The sequence below is a fragment of the Anomaloglossus baeobatrachus genome, chromosome 1 (genome assembly GCF_048569485.1).
Source record: "Anomaloglossus baeobatrachus isolate aAnoBae1 chromosome 1, aAnoBae1.hap1, whole genome shotgun sequence".
Lineage (NCBI taxonomy): Eukaryota > Metazoa > Chordata > Amphibia > Anura > Aromobatidae > Anomaloglossus > Anomaloglossus baeobatrachus.
In genome coordinates, this window is record NC_134353.1 from 357,204,240 (window position 1) to 357,220,913 (window position 16,674).

The 16,674-nt window shown below is 44.9% G+C and overlaps 1 protein-coding gene across 1 annotated transcript in view; it reads right to left on the bottom strand.

Annotated features, from left to right (window-relative positions):
* The window catches only part of TMPRSS9 (transmembrane serine protease 9), a 291,040-nt gene extending 274,771 nt beyond the window's left edge, over window positions 1-16,269 (bottom strand). The window contains exon 1 of the mRNA XM_075352437.1: window positions 16,039-16,269. The gene's annotated coding sequence lies outside the window, so the exon portion shown is untranslated. The remainder of the gene's footprint in view (window positions 1-16,038) is intronic.
* Window positions 16,270-16,674: the final 405 nt, after the last annotated feature.

Sequence of the window (16,674 nt, forward strand, 5' to 3'; positions counted from 1 at the left end):
AGCTTGGTAGTTAGGGTAAACAACAGGTTCTATCTCCTATGGATCACAATCAGCTGCAAGTAGTGCTAGCAAATGACAGAGGCAAGCAATTTAGTATTCAGAGTAACTTACTTGGCAAACATTGCAGCTTATCACCCTTGGAACAGTCCACCATTTTCATCTGGATGGCAGAACTGGATGATAGAAGTTTAATTAGAACAATTGGCATTGACCACAGTATTCTATATAGTCTCAGACCACTACATAGCCCATCGTACAGGACACGGTTACCTTTGCTGTCTACAGTCATGACAAAGCTACTGAATCAGAACACAAATGCTTTCACTGACTTAGGCCAAATCACCACTTTACGTTACAGGCCACATTCACTGTTACAATCTCTGGCCCACCTATCCAGCACATGCAGGGCAAGCAAACTGTTGCAGAGAAACTGTTGCAAACTGGTTGCAGAAACCTATGCTAGGCCCTGTGCGCACGCTGCGGATTTACCGCGTCTTTTGCCGCGGATTTGCCACGGAATTGCTGCAGAAAATGTGTCTAACATTGCTGCAGTCATTCCCCAGCAAATCCTATGGGTTTTTAAAAATGCTGTGCGCACATGTACCGCCCCACGGGCTCGGTTGCGACCGCCGAGCCGCTCGGATCTGTGCTCGTACTGCGGGTGGTGGCTCGAGCTTCTCACGGACCCGGGGGTCACGTCGCTCTGCAAGGGAGTTGGTGCTACACACGGGGATTTGGGTGTTTGATTTGGAATGACAGTTCGTGACGCCACCCACGGGTTGTGGTGATTATGGACACCACCACTGCGGTGAAGGTGCGGGGATTCCGGGAGCGGTGTAACGGCGCAGCTAGGTGTTGACCCCTCCATGGGTAGGGGTTGTTGGTCCCGGGGCCCGGTAGGCGAGGGCCGGGGTGCAGGGTAAAGTGTTGCGGTGCGGTGTCTGATGGCACTGGAGTACTCACTCTGACACAAGACACTGGAGTCGCTGGTAAACCAAACGGAGTGATGAACGGGGCCCGCAGCCGGCTGCAGCTTCTTCCAGATTAGGTTGGTGGTCTCCACCTTTCTCCTGCACCTCTATGTCAATGTTCTGACTCCTGTGCCTAGGCACCGGTAGTCCGCTCCCCGACTGGTATTTGCCGGAGGAGCCTGTTTGCCCGCAGACGCTGGCCCTATGGGTCTCTATGCCTTGGCGGTGGCGTTACCCGGTATGGTTGGGCTGTTGTCTTCTAAAAGGACTTGTGTGGGGTAGGTCCTTAAGTCCAGCCCGCAATCAGTTGATTCGACTCGGCCCTGTTGGTTCAGGGCTTTGTACTGGGTCTGAGTACCCTGCCTAGTGCTCCGGTATCCAGTTGGCTCCCCGGTTCAGTTCCGGCGGGCCACTACCCTGTCCCGGTCCCTTACGGTTCCACCGGTCGTATTCCCGGTCTCCTGCAGGTGGCCACCACCGTCTGCCTCTTTGCCAATGGTGACTGGGCTCCAACCCAGCCACCGGAATAGTCTTTGGCAGGTCTGAGCACAGGTCTGCTTCTGGAGTCAACCTCCCTCCTTCACTGTCCAAACTCCTCTGTACTTCAACTTGAACTTGACTACTTAAATTCCCGGCTCCAGGCCTGGGAACTCCTCGGTGGGGGAGTCAACCGCCTGGCTCCGCCCCCCCTGGTGTGGACATCAAACCTGGAGGGTGGTGACAAGGGTTTTGGTTTGGCTGGTGTTACCTAACTGGAAGGGGGGTGTGGTGTGGGGTATGACTACCTGGGACGACCTGGATAGTCCAGGGCGTCACACACACTGCATTTTTTTTATACCCGCAGATTTTCCGCTGTGGAATTAATGAGCATGTCACTTCTTTTCCGCAGGTACCTGCGGGTTTTGCCATAGATATTGATAAAAATCCGCAGAACCAACTTGTGGAAAAGCTGCGCTAAATCCGCGGCAAACGCGCACAAAATCCGCGGCATAACCGCATGCGGATTTCGCTGCAGTTTTGGTGCATTTTTTTACCGCGGGTGCGGGATTCTTTAAGAGTGTCTGTTTTTTTTCTTAAGAAAATGGCACTTTCTAGTGCGCACATAGCCTTAAGCGGGCTTTACACGCTACGAGATCGCTACAGCGATCTCGTTGGGGTCACGGATTTTGTGACGCACATCCGGCCGCTGTAGCGATCTCGTTGTGTGTGACTCCTAGGAGCGATTTTGGATCGTTGCAAAAACGTCCAAAATCGCTCCTCGTTGACATGGGGTCCATTCTCAAATATCGCTGCTGTCGCGTGGGCGAAGTTGATCCTCGTCCCTGCGGCAGCACACATCGCTACATGTGACGCCGCAGGAACGAGGAACCTCTCCTTACCTGCCACATGCCAGCAATGAGGAAGGAAGGAGGTGGGCAGGATGTTCGTCCCGCTCATCTCCGCCCCTCCGCTTTGATTGGCCGGCCGCTTAGTGACGTCGCGGTGACGTCGCTGTGATGCCGAACGTCCCTCCCCCTTGAGGGAGGGATTGTTCAGCAGTCACAGCGACGACGCCGACCAGGTAAGTGTGTGTGACGCTGCCGTAGCGATAATTCGCTGCGGCAGCGATCACCAAATATCGGCATAACGATAGGGGCGGGTGCTATCACGCTCGCCATCGCTAGCATCGGCTAGCGATGTCACAGCGTGTAAAGCCCGCTTTAGGGAGGAACACAATTCTTACCTAGACTCACAATTTAGGGTCATCACTATTTCCAGGGCCAACACTCTCTCATAATGCATTTTCCATCAGGCTCAATTTATTTAGGAGTCCAGAGCAGGTCTTAGACAGTGGTTAGGAACCACTCTAAAGGATCACTGTTTCTCCACTTCTTTATTGCGCTCAATTTCAGTTTCACTGCAGTAATTCAATAAGTGGGCTATTTCCTGATGAACCCAAGTTTAACTTTACAAATTTTACACCAACTTGTTAACTTGTCAGAGAAGGCTATCTCACTTATTACACACGTGGTCAAAATTGTTGGTACCTCTCGTTTAATGAAAGACAAACCCACAATGGTCACAGAAATAACTTGAATCTGACAAAAATAATAATAAATAAAAAAAAACTATTAAAATGAATAAATGAAAGTCAGACATTGCTAGTAAACTATGCCTCAAGGGCAAACTGCTCCAGTTGTCTCATTTTTGAAGGTTGCCTTTTCCAGATGTCATGTTTCAGCTCTTTCCAATAATGCTCAATAGGATTTAGGACAGAGTTCATATGTGGTCACTTCAGAATAGTCCAATGTTTTCCTCTTAGCCATTTTTGGCTGTTTTTAGCTGTGTGTTTTGGGTCATTATCCTGTTGCAAGACCCATGACCTGCGACTGAGACCAAGCTTTCTGTCACTGAGCAGCACATTTCTCTCTACAATCCCTTGATAGTCTTGAGATTTCATTGTACCCTGCACAGATTCAAGACACAATTTGCCAGATGCAGCAAAGCAGCCCAAGAACATAACAGAGCCTCCTCCATGTTTCACAGTAGGGACAGTGTTCTTTTCTTGATGTGCTTCATTTTTCCGTCTGTGACCATAGAACAGATGTGCTTTGCCAAAAAGTTCCATTTTTGTCCCATTGGTCCATGGGACATTCTCCCAGAAGCTTTGTGGATTGTCAACATGTAGTTTGGCAAATTCCAGTGTGGCTTTATGATTTTTTTTTTTTCAACAATTGTGTCCTCCTTGGTCGTTTCCCATGAAGTCCAATTTGGCTCTAACAACAATGGATGGTGCGATCTGACACTGATGTTCCTTAAGCTTGAAGTTCACCGTTAATCTCTTTAGAAGTTTTTCTGGGCTCTTTTGTTACCATTTGTATTATCTGTCTCTTTAATTTGTCATTAATTTTCCTCCTGCGGACACGTCCACGGAGGTTGGCTACAGTCCCATGGATCTTAAATTTCTGAATAATATGTGCAACCGTAGTGACAGGAACATCAAGCTGCTTGGAGATGGTCTTATAACCTTTACCTTTAACATGCTTGTCTATAAATTTTCTTTCTAATCTCCTGAGGCAACTCTTTCCTTCACATCCTCTGGTCTATGTTGAGTGTGGTACACCAAACAGCACAGTATCTGTAGCCCTATATACAGGTCCACTGACTGATTACAAGAATGTAGTCACCTGTGATGCTAATTAGTGGACCCACCTTGATTTAACATGTCCCTTTTGTCACATTATTTTCAGGGGTACCATCATTTCTGTCCAGGCCTATTTCATGAGTTTTATTTGTGGTAGCATCGTTGAAAAGCAATGTCTGACTTTCATTTGTTCATTTTCATAGATTTTTTATATTTATTATTACTTTTGTCAAATTCAAGTTATTTTAGTGACTATATTGTGGGTTTTTCTTTCATTAAACGAGGGGTACCAACAATTTTGACCACGTGTGTAGGGTTAAGATGAGTTAACATTGCACAAGCGAATGACCAATGTCAAGGTAGGTGTCACATGCCTTTTTTTGTGCCATGATATATATCACTGTTCTACATTTTTTCAAAAGTTGTCAGGTTCAGGTCCATTGCTTAATGATTTTGACCTCCTGAATTCAATCTGATAATGACATTTTTTTGTTGGCTCTTGTTTCTATATCAAACAGTTTTCCTTTTACTGCTACATATAATTAATGCATAAAAATGTCAGTACTTTGAAGCATTTTTAGTTTTGCAAATATTAAGATGCAGAATATTTTGTTTTTACAATTTTCTTATATTTAGAGGAATCTAAGCAACAATTCAAATAACTAAACCATCTAAACACTATTGTGAATTGTAAACAGTTCCAGAAATTGCACTACAACCTTTATCCTCATTCAGTGACAACTCTTTTTTTTGTCTCTTGTACTCCTGCATTGGATCCCTCTTCCAATTGTCCATCAGTAATCTGCAGGCATTTATGGTGACAATTTTCATTGATATATTTGGTGAAATCTCTCACTGTGCTCATCATTGACTGCTCTGTAGTTTGGTGGAGAAAAGTCTAAATACGAATGTAGGAAATTAATCTTTAAGGACATGCTACAGCCAAGTCCCTTATAAGTTATGAGATGTTCAACCAACTCTTCATAGTTATCTGCTCTTACGTTTTCCCAAAAAATTAGTTACCACGAATGCCAATGCAACCCATGCAGCCTTTTCCTTGCGCTGCAACAAACTACGACACTCCTTGTCTTGAAAAAGCTTACAAATCTGAGATCCAAAAAGACTCCATTCTTTCAGTTGTTCATTAGGTCCAACTTGATATGCAATGGTGGTAACAAAATCTTATGTGGGTCAACAAGTGCTGGATGCAGGACATTTTTACTCCCTGGCTGAAGTGAATGTTGGAGAGGCCAGTCTCTTTTATTATAGGGATATTCTCTTGCACGATTATCCCACTCACACCGAAAGCAGCAGCACTTTGCATATCTATCCTGGAGACCAAGTAAAAGAGCAACCACCTTTAAGTTACCACAGAAGGGGCTATAAATGTTAGTCATAGTTTAGCCACCTCAACAGCTGTTTCATGTTGTCTCATTGACTGCATAACCAACTGGAATTGAAGGTAGCACATTGCCATTAAGCAGCAAGACAGCTTTTAGGTTTGTTTTGGTTGAATCGATGAAGAGCCTCAATTTCTCTGGATTATGACTTGTCTTCAGAGCTTCCATTAAACTGTTGATGTTGTTGCACGTCATAAGATCACCCTTCATGAATAAGTTTTGGGCAAGATTTTTATCAAAATTGTGTTACGAAGAAATCTGAACATCGCCCACTAGGAGTTTCCGGCCTGGAAACTAAGAGCTCAGCCTTACTCTTGGGCAGATCCAAATCTGTAACAAGATTGTTTCACTTTGTGTTATAAGGTGTGGTTCCGATGAGGTGGCTGACAGAAAATTTAAAAAATTTGGGTTCTGAGAGGAAGATGCTTAAAGACACCAAGCGCCCTCCTCTTCCTCACTTGTCTCAGCTAAAATTGTTTCTGGTGCTTTTGGAACCAGCAGCTCTTTTGTATGTGGTACTGGTCATAGTGCCGATGGAATGTTTGGATACTGTAAAGTACACTCCTTCTTCCTTTGAAACTCCTTTCCTAATGGTGCGACTACAAAAGGAATAGATTGCCTCTTCTCATGTAACCACTAGGTAAGATGTGATGCACATCTATTGGAGCATATGTGTTGAGCTCCACTCTTGTCCTGATCTCCTATTCTGCAGCCAAAATACAGATTGTAGTCTTTCCTTATCATGGTAGACAAGTTTCGCCTTTGTGATGCAAAACTGACTTTTCCGCATATTTAGCAAAAACAATTTGCCTTTTTAACCCCTTAACGACCAAGGATGTACCGGTACGTCCTTGGTCATGTCGGGGTAATAACCACCGGCTGCTGTGGTGAGCCCGCGGTGATCCCTGCACGTCTGCTGATTTGAACAGCAGACATGTGCAGCTAACAGGCGCAGGTGGATCGCGGGCACCTGTTAAACCCTCAGATCGCGATGTCAAATTGTGACAGCGCGACTTAAATGGCCTCCGCCATCAGAGGCCCCGTGACGCAATCACGGGGAGACGATTGTTGCCAATGTAGCGACGGGTCATGTGATGACCCCTGTCGCTATCATGACGTGTTGTGCAGCTCTGATCAACAGAAATGAACAGGTGATAAGACTGCTGATCCTTATAGTCCCCTAGGGAAACCAGTAAGTTTTAAGAAAATCTAAAATACTCCCAAAAAACTAAAAATTTAAATCACCCTCCATTCACCCCATTGCGTTGAGCAATGCCTAATCTATCAAAATATAAAATCCATCAACCTGATCAGTAAATGGCATAGTGGCAAAAAAATTCCAAACGACAATATTACGTTTTGTGGTCATTGCAAATTTTGAGCAAAATGCAATAACAGGAGATCAAAATGGCGCATCTGCACAAAAATGGTACTGGTAAAAACATCAGCTCGAGATGCAAAAAAATAAGCCATCACAGAGCCCCATATCCTGGAAAACGAGAATACAACTGGGCGCAGAAAATTACGCAAAAAGTGCACACTTTTTTTGGACAAGCTTCTGAATTTTTTTCACCCCTTAGATCAGGGGTGGGGAACCCTTTTACTGCTGGGGGCCATTTGTAAATTTCTACCAACCTTCGGGGGCCGCACAAAATTATCAATGTGAAAATTAACTGACTATATTTGATAAAGCAATTAATCAACTCACCCCTACTGTGGTGGCTGGAGCTGGTTCTCTTTGGTGTGGCGGTTAATTTTTGATGATTTTTGATCATGTAACGTTGCTTTTCACAACTGCTTTTCCAGGTTTGTCTCTGTCTGGAGCACAGTCAACTCTTTGTGATAATAAGATTGGTAAATCATATACAGTATATCACATAGGAGATGTTGGGACTTCTGTATATACATCACAGGAGACATTGGGGACACATGCATCACACGAGGATCTGGGGATATGTATATGCCCCAACTCCTCCTGTGATGTATATGATCCAGTCCCTCCTGTGATATACTGTATATGCCCCTAGCCCCTCCTGTGATATATATGCCCCCAGCCCCTCCTGTGATGCATATGTCCCTAGCTTCTCCACTGTGATGTATATGTCTCAGCATCTTAAATGTGATGTATATGCCTCCAGCCCCTCTTGTGATGTACATGCCCCAACCCCTTTTGTTATATGTATAGACAAAGCAATTAGGGCTATGTAAGGGCTATTTGACTAAGAAGGAGAGTGATGGGGCGTTACGCCAGATGACCTGGCCTCCACAATAACCAGACCTGAACCCAATCGAGATGGTTTGGGGTGAGCTGGACCACAGAGTGAAGGCTAAAGGGCCAACAAGTGCTAAGCATCTCTGGGAACTCCTTCAAGACTGTTGGAAGACCATTTCCGGTGACTACCTCTTGAAACTCATCAAGATAATGCCAAGAGTGTGCAAAGCAGTAATCAAAGCAAAAGGTGGCTACTTTGAAGAACCTAGAATATAAGACATATTATCAGTTGTTTCACACTTTTTTGTTAAGTATTTGATTCCACATGTGTTAATTCATAGTTTTGATGCCTTCAATTTTTAAGAGTCATGAAAATAAAGAAAACTCTTTGAATGAGAAGGTGTGTCCAAACTTTTGGTCTGAACTCACCGTGGTCGCAGAGGTCACGACTGCGACGGGTCCGGCAGCTTGGGGGCCCATGGCCGCCCGGCAGATCAGCAGCCAGCTCCTTTCTGTGAGAGGAGCTGCGCTGATCTGGCGCAGACCACACGGCCGCTGTATGATCCAGTGCTGCCGCTGACACCGGGAACCCCTCCCCAGTCATCGCGCACAGCAACAATGAAGCGTGGAGCGGCCAGTGCAGCTCCACGCTCCATCATTCTCCCCCCCCCCATGCCTGCGCGGTGACGTCACTCCAGTGCGACGGCTGTGCTCAGAGCACAGAGCGCAGGATGGGAGGACGCCGATGGCAGCAGCAGCAGGGGAACAAGGAGAGATGAGGAAGGAGCAGTGCTGGAACGAGGAGAGAGGTTATAGAACTTGTTTTTTTGTTGTTTTTTTTTTTCCAAATCCGTGTGTACACGGTGGCCAGGGGCCATGTGGGGCTGCATGATACATGGAGCATGGGGGGGCTGACTGCATTATACATGGAGCATGGGGGGGCTGCCTGCATTATACATGGAGCATGGGGGGGGCTGCCTGCATTACACATGGAGCATGGGGGGGGGCTGCCTACATTATACATGGAGCATGGGGGGGCTGCCTGCATTATACATGGGGGGCTGCCTGCATTATACAAGGAGCATGGGGGGCTGGCTGCATTATACATGGAGGTCTATGGGGCTGCATTATACAACATGACAGACACCTTATACATGGACTATATGGGTGCATTATACATGGAGGAGTATGGGGCAGCATAATACAATATGAAGGTTTTATGGGGTTGTGTTATAATACTTATAGGACTATGGGGGCTACATTATAATATATGGAGGACTATCAAGGCTACCTTATACATGGACTATAGGGGCGCATTATAAAACATGGACTATGTGGTGCAGTATAATATATGAAGTACTATGGGGTGTGTTCTAATATATGGAGAACTATGGAGTGAATTATAATACATGGAGAACTATGGTAAATCCATTATAATAATTGGAGGGCTATGAGGGCTACTTTATACATGGATGACTATGGGGTGAATTATAATATATGGAAGACTGTAGTGTGAATTATAATACATGGAGAACTATGGGAAATGAATTATAATACATGGAGGACTATGTAGCTGCATTCTAATATATCAAGGGTTATGTGGGACCCTTTATATTATATGGAAGGCTATGCAAGGGCCATTATTGTATTTGAAGAACTATATACAAGGGGGACAAAGATACAAGCATGGGATGGGAACGTTTTGTGCTGAGGGAAAAGGGCTCTTTCCCTCAGCACCTAGATTTCCCATGCTCTGCTATACGTCTCGCAGCACCCAGCTTTCCCATGCTCTGATATGGGAAAGCTGGGTGCTGAGGGAAAGATGTATAGCAGAGCATGAGGAAGCTGGGTGCCGAGGACAAGATGGATATCAGAACATAGGAAAGCTGGGTGCTGATAGAGGGATTTCAGATCATGGGAAATCTGGGTGCTGAGGGTAAAAGCCAAGTGTCAGTGTTATTATCCTGTACCCCGAGTGTCAGTGTCATTGTCCCGTACCCCAAGTGTCGGTATACGTGGAGGGGGGGGGCCCAGGTCCGAACTTTGCACCGGGGCCCATCAAACTCTAGTTACGTCACTGACTGGGAGGCATATATATGGCTGAGGGGCACAGACAGCACTGTTGGGGCACAAACATCACTGGGGAGCAGGCATCATTAGGCGGGCACGGACATCACTGGGGGGCATGGACAGCACTGGGAGGCATGAACAGCACTGGGGGACACGGACAGCAAGAGGGCGGTGTAGATATCATGACGGGAGCATGGACAGCAATAGGGTGCACGGACAGCATTGTGGCGGCATGGACAGAACCAGGGGGGCACTGGGGAAAACAGATAACACTTGCGGGGCATAGACATCACAAGGGGAGCATGGACATAACTTGGGGGAAACTGGGGGGGGCACAGACAGCACTTCCAGAGCAAAGACATCACTAGGGGGCAAGGACATCACTGAGGGGCACAGCACTGGGGGTGGTACACAGCACTGGGGGTGGTACACAGCACTGGAGACGGCACACAGCACTGCAGAGGGCACACAGCACTATGGGGGCACACAATAGTGGGGGAGGGGCACACAGCACTATGGGTGACCCACAGCACTATGGGTAGCACACACACAGCAGTGGGGAGGAGAGACACAGCACAGGGGCACCTAGCACAGGGGCACACAGCACCGGAGAGCGGGCACATAGCGTTTGAAGCCCTGAAGCTGTTGCTGCTGTCTTCTGTGGGATGGAAGCGCAGAGCAATAACCCTGCCCACAAAGTAAGTCCTGAGAACACTGGCACTGGCCGGGTGAAGGCCCAATGGTACACTCATGCAGCGCTCAGCAGTGAACGCTTCGGCCAGAGTCTCGCATTGCATCACCTTGCAGGGCCCCACACTTTCCAGACAGGAGCGTCTCAGCTGCATAGAAATACATGCAGCTAACCTGGTCCTGTCAGAAGAGTGTGCAGCCATGCCGGGTGATGCGATGCGAGATTTGGACGCCCTCCACCTCTGTTTCTAAGTGTTTCTATTATACTTTTCCTCTGACTTTCCCATTCCTGGTTTTGGCTACAAATACTGAGGTAAGAAGCTCATCAAACACTCAACATGTGCACTAACTGAGCACATAGATATAATTGTGACTAAATTTGTCAAATTGATGCTGCCTTTTATATAAAATGACTCCGTTTAATGTAAAAGGCGTTGCCTGTGACGCTAGTATAAATTACCTGTTCTTAAAGGAAACCTATCATCAGGACTATGCTGGTTAAAATAAAGGTTAAAATTAAATATCACTGTCAAATAGCTCCAATTTATTGCATCTATCATAAACCATGTTCAGGCTTCACTAATTTTACTTCTAATACAAGAACAAAGTCCATGTCTGCATGTAGCTGTTTCCAGAAAAAAGTCAAATAAAAAAAACAAATACCTGCAATATTTACAAAAAGAACAGTTACGATTATACAGCTGAAACCAGAAGTTTACATACACTATTTAAAAAGACACATCTGCATGTTTTTCTCACTATCTGACATGAAATCAAAATAAACCTTTCCCGTTCTAGATCAATTAGGAACCAAAATTATTTATATTTGCCAAATGCCAGAATAATGAGAGAGAATGTTTTAAGGCATTTTTATTACTTTCTGCAAAGTCAAAAGTGTAAATACACTAAGAGTATTATGGAAAAATTAGTAGAAAAACAAAAATCCGGCATCAGCCTGTAAAGGTTTAAAACATAGCTTTAATAAAGACCATATTTTAATTCACACCTGAAACACACTGCTTCTTTGTGTAGCATCATGTGAAAGTCAAAAAAAATCAGCCAAGATCTCAGGAAGAGAATTGTGGACTTGCACAAGTCTGGTTCATCCTTGGGTGCAATTTTCAGATACCTGAAGGTGCCTCGTTCATCTGTACAAACAATTACACGCAATGGGAATGTCCAGCTATCATACCGCTCAGGAAGGAGACGGGTTCTGTGTACCAGAGATGAACGTGCTTTGGTCAGACATGTGCATATCAACCCAAGAACAAAAGCAAAAGACTTTGTGAAGATGCTGGTGGAAGCTGGTAAGATTGTGTCATTATCAACAGTGAAATGAGTACTGTATCAACATGGGATGAAAGGCCACTCTGCCAGGAAGCAGCAATTACTCCAAAAGAAACATAAAAAAGCCAGCTTAATGTTTGCAAATGCACACAGCAACAAAGAACTTAATTTTTGGAGACATATCCTGTGGTCTGACAAAATTAAAATTGAACTGTTTTGCCATAATGAGCATTGTTACGTATGAGGGAAAAGGGAGAAGCTTTGAATCCTAAGAACACCATTCCAACTGTGATACACGGGGGTGGCAGCATCATATTGTGGGGTTGTTTTGCTGCAGGAGGGACTGGTGCACTTCACAAAATAGATGGCATCATGAAGAAGGAAGACATCAGCCAGGAACTTAAAGCTTGGACAATGACCCGAAGCATACTGCCAAACTGGTTACAAAGTGGCTTAAGGACAACAAAGTCAATGTTTTGGAGTGGCCATCATAAAACCCTGATCTCAATTCTAGTGAAAATTTATGGGCAAAACTGAAAAGGCAGGTGCAAGCAAGGCGACCTACAAACATGGCTCACTTACCCCAGGAGGAATTGGTCCAAATTTCTACCAACTATTATGAGAAGCTTGTGGAAGGATATCCAAAATATTTGACCTAAGTCGTACAGTTTAAGGGCAATGGTGCGAAATACTAATGAAATGTATGTAAACTTTTGACTTCCTAATTGACCTAAAATGGGAAAGGTTTATTCTGATTTCATGTCAGATAGTGAGAAAAACATGCAGATGTGTCTTCTTAGATAGTGTATGTAAACTTCTGGTTTTAACTGTATATATTATATTTACCAGTGCACATAAGCAAGCCTTAAGCTTGCCATATACATCTGATAGTAATCATGTTACAGTGTACATGGGTTTGGTATGGGAAAAGGAGAGTTAGCTACTGAAAGACACCTCTGGTGGCAGTTTATCTACAACAAGAAAAAAAAAAAGGATTGGGACAGCGACCCTATAAGTAAAAACCCAAATAGGACCCCCCTACGCATATCGCTATGTTGATTTGTAGCAAGATGCCAAGAGAGATGATGGAGCAGGCAGTGGTGTTGGCATATTGTCTGCACTACTATGTCATAGATGTGGCGGTAAGACTGAGGCACTACATGTGGCCAGTCACCTCTGCCTCTTATGCTTCCTCAGCAGTGCGAGTGTACCAAGCTCATATTGGTGTAGCTGCATAGCATCACTCACAGTGCATAATGAACCTTGACCACCCCTTCACCACCAGTCTCCAAATGATGCCAGTCAGGCTTAGTGGAAAATAGGTTCCTGCATGGGACAAAGATTTTCACACCCTAACTCAAGGGCCTTGTAGCAAGCTGTGTTGTCTGCCTTCACTGGAAGTACTCCACTGGATTAGGCATCTAAGGGTACTTTCACACTTGCGTTTATTTCCTTCCGTTACAATCCGCCCTTTTGGAAAACAGCGGAATCCGTTAACGGATTCCGCTGTTTCCCATAGACTTGTATGGGTGACGGATTGTACCAAAAGGACCTGCGTTGCTTCCGCTGGGCGACGTTCCGTTGCTTCTGCCCAGCGGGAGGAACGCAGCATGTAACGTTATTTTGAGCAGCGGAATCCTCTGGATTCCACTGCGCATGCTCTTTTTTTTTTTTTTTTTTTTTTAAATCAAACTTTATTTTGGCTCGCGGTGGCCGAACGTTCAGCTGAGCGCCCAGCCGCCGGCAAGTCACAGCGCTCAGCTGAGCGCCCGCCCGCCGGCATGCCTGGCCGCCGGCAAGTGACAGCGCTCAGCTGAGCGCCCGCCCGCCGGCATGCCCGGGCGCCGGCAAGTGACAGCGCTCAGCTGATCACCCGGCGGCCGGCTGCAGGGAGCGATCAGCTGATCACCCGGCGGCCGGCTGCAGGGAGCGATCAGCTGATCACCCGGCGGCCGGCTACTGGGAGCGATCAGCTGATCACCCGGCGGCCGGCTACTGGGAGCGATCAGCTGATCACCCGGCGGCCGGCTGCAGGGAGCGATCAGCTGATCACCCGGCGGCCGGCTACTGGGAGCGATCAGCTGATCGTTTACAATAGTCTGCCGCTGGTAAAACTGTAAAAAAAAAAATAAAATAAAAACGAATTGCGTTGTTTTGCAGCATCCGTTGCATCCGTTGTGCCACTATATGCAACATATCCGTTGCATCCGTTACACAACGCAATGCAACGGATACCGTTCAACGCAAGTGTGAAAGTACCCTAAACTCAAAGTCCCTCATCCTTCTCTCCCATGAAATCAGAAGGTTCTTCAATCCATGGATTAGGCCAATCTAATGTGTATGGGAGCCTTGAAAGGAACTTGTCAGGACAATTTTACCAGAGAAATTAGCAGTATGGCTTGTATATGTCCTAGTTCAACAATAACAATGATTTGTAAGAATATGATGGGCCAGAGCTGAGAAATCCAGCAAGGAAGTCACATGCAAATTAGCCTGAAAGTGTATTGGGGTTGTGTTGCAGCACTCAGAGTGCTTCAACATGCCCGAAATATACTTCACGGCTAATTTACCTGTGGCCATAGAGCTTACTTAATGCTGGTGCACTGAACTACTGCAAAACAGGTATAATATTTATTATTGTACTAGGATCTATACAGCAATACCACTAATTTCAGTATTAAAATAGTCCTGACTGGTTACATTTAAAGGGAATCTGTCAGCAGGTTTTTGCTATGTAATCTGAGGACAGCATGCTGTGCGGGTTAAAAACAAAAATCAACTGTGTCTCTCTTATCAAGTTGTGTTCTGTTGTTTACTTAAACTAAAGGCTTTATCTCCTTGGGATTATGATTTCTAGGGCTATAATGTCAAAGAGCAGTCTGGCATGCCCACCTGCTGTGATTGACACTTCACTGTCAATGTACAATCTCTATTGAGAGTCTGGTGTGGGTGGGGAAGCTCACTCAGCTCTGTTGCTTTGCTAAATCGTATAGCTCTAATTGTGTCAGAAGGACTGCAGCCAGTAATCTAAGTGATACATCATTGGATTCGGAATCCCTTTGTCAACATCATGCCACTCTCAGATGAGGTAACAATAACCTGCTGACAGATTCCCTTTAAGGATTATGCTGCAGGGTCTAATAGGTGCAAACCAAGGTACATAAGCACATTAGACTGTTTCTGATGCCTATGAGCACCTTGGTAAACAGCTTGCTTTAGGATCTGTAGTGATTGAGTAGCATTGTAAGGGTACGCTCACACGAGCGTATAACTCGCATGAGTATCGGACCGCATCACCCGGCGCGCCTAGCTTCTCTGCTGACAGGAGCGGCTCAGCTGCATGTATTTCTATGCGGCTGACATGCTCCTGTCCGGAGAGTGTGCGGCCGCACCGAGTGATGCGGTCCGATACTCATGCGAGTTATACGCTCGTGTGAGCGTACCCTTAAGCTTGAGAGTAGGGCCCTCACTCCTCCTGGTATTTGTGAATTGTGTTATTCTATAATGTTGCATATTGTCTGTACATGTTCCCTTTGATTTGTAAAGGGCTGTGGAATATGTTGGTGCTGTAGAAATTAAAAAATATTATTATTATTTTTATGCGTGGTCTCTATTTTTATTTTGTCTGTAGTTATTGCTAAAAAATGTAGTGTCCTCCTTTACTTTGCAATGACTAATAAGGTGGTGGACAGCTATTTCCTACAGATTCTATTCACTATACGGCATATATGCCTCTCTCCACCGTCTCTGTATATTTTCACATGTGATGGCTGATGCATGTCGGCCATGACCTTATAATAATGAAATTAGTGAAGAATAACCGTTTTAACCATATGTAGAGAGTTAATGGCAAACAAGCCACAGGTAGAAGAAAATAAGGCGAATACCTTGCATGCAGCAACATACCAAAAAGATTCAGAGTCTCTAACGTTCTGCAATACATTTTAGGAATATATTTAGATACATATTCTATTATCTGAAATAGGCATTGTATTATTTTTTGACATGTAAGATATCAATGGTAATGATAATCTATTAGCTTAATAGTAACCAATAACTTACCCTTAGCCCCAACACCTGACATCTGATATATACAGTACAAATATAACACAATAGGAAAAGAACATATTAGACTATGTAATAAAATGAAGTACGGTAATTGACTCTGTATGCTGAAGCAAGCATAAAATGACATTTTAAGCAATAACTCCAGTGGCTGATCAGCGACATGTACAAATGCATTGATGATATATCAATAATATAATTCTTACTTGGTGTGCTCACCTATACAGGTTAAATGTTTCCTCCGTACCGAGGAGTCCTTCTGAATCCTAAAAGGACAGTTCCCAACGCCACAGCTATGTCCCATAAAAGTCCCCTGCTGCATTTACTGTCTTCGTTACCTGAGTCAATCCTTTTTGTGCGAGCAGAGGAGGGGGTCGGAAGCTCTCTGGTCTATGAATATTCAGAACTCAGGGTTACATGGGATTGGCTTTGGAAGAGAGAACACATCTATCTGGATTGTGAAAGATTGAATGGACCTGTCCTGGGAACAAGGGCTTGTAAGGTACCTGTTTGTAAAAAGACAGAAGGAGTAACACAAGAAAGCACAGACTAACGGGTTTAAAAGGAAATACTTCCAACATTACTCTCGCTCACCCCAAAAAATCAGCCACAGACACCAAAATATGTCATTAATCTACTTTTCTAGTGTATCACAACGCATATTTTTTAATATCCTTCTTTGAAAAATAAAGACAAAATATAACAAAACAAAAACCCAGAAAAGTCAGCAAAATGACATCTCACCACAAAAAAAGTATTAAAAAACTTGAAAAGTATAACATTTTATGAAAAAATACTTTGTTAAACTAGTCTTACAGTAGGGCTTATACAGTTTAAAGGGAACCAGTTAGGACA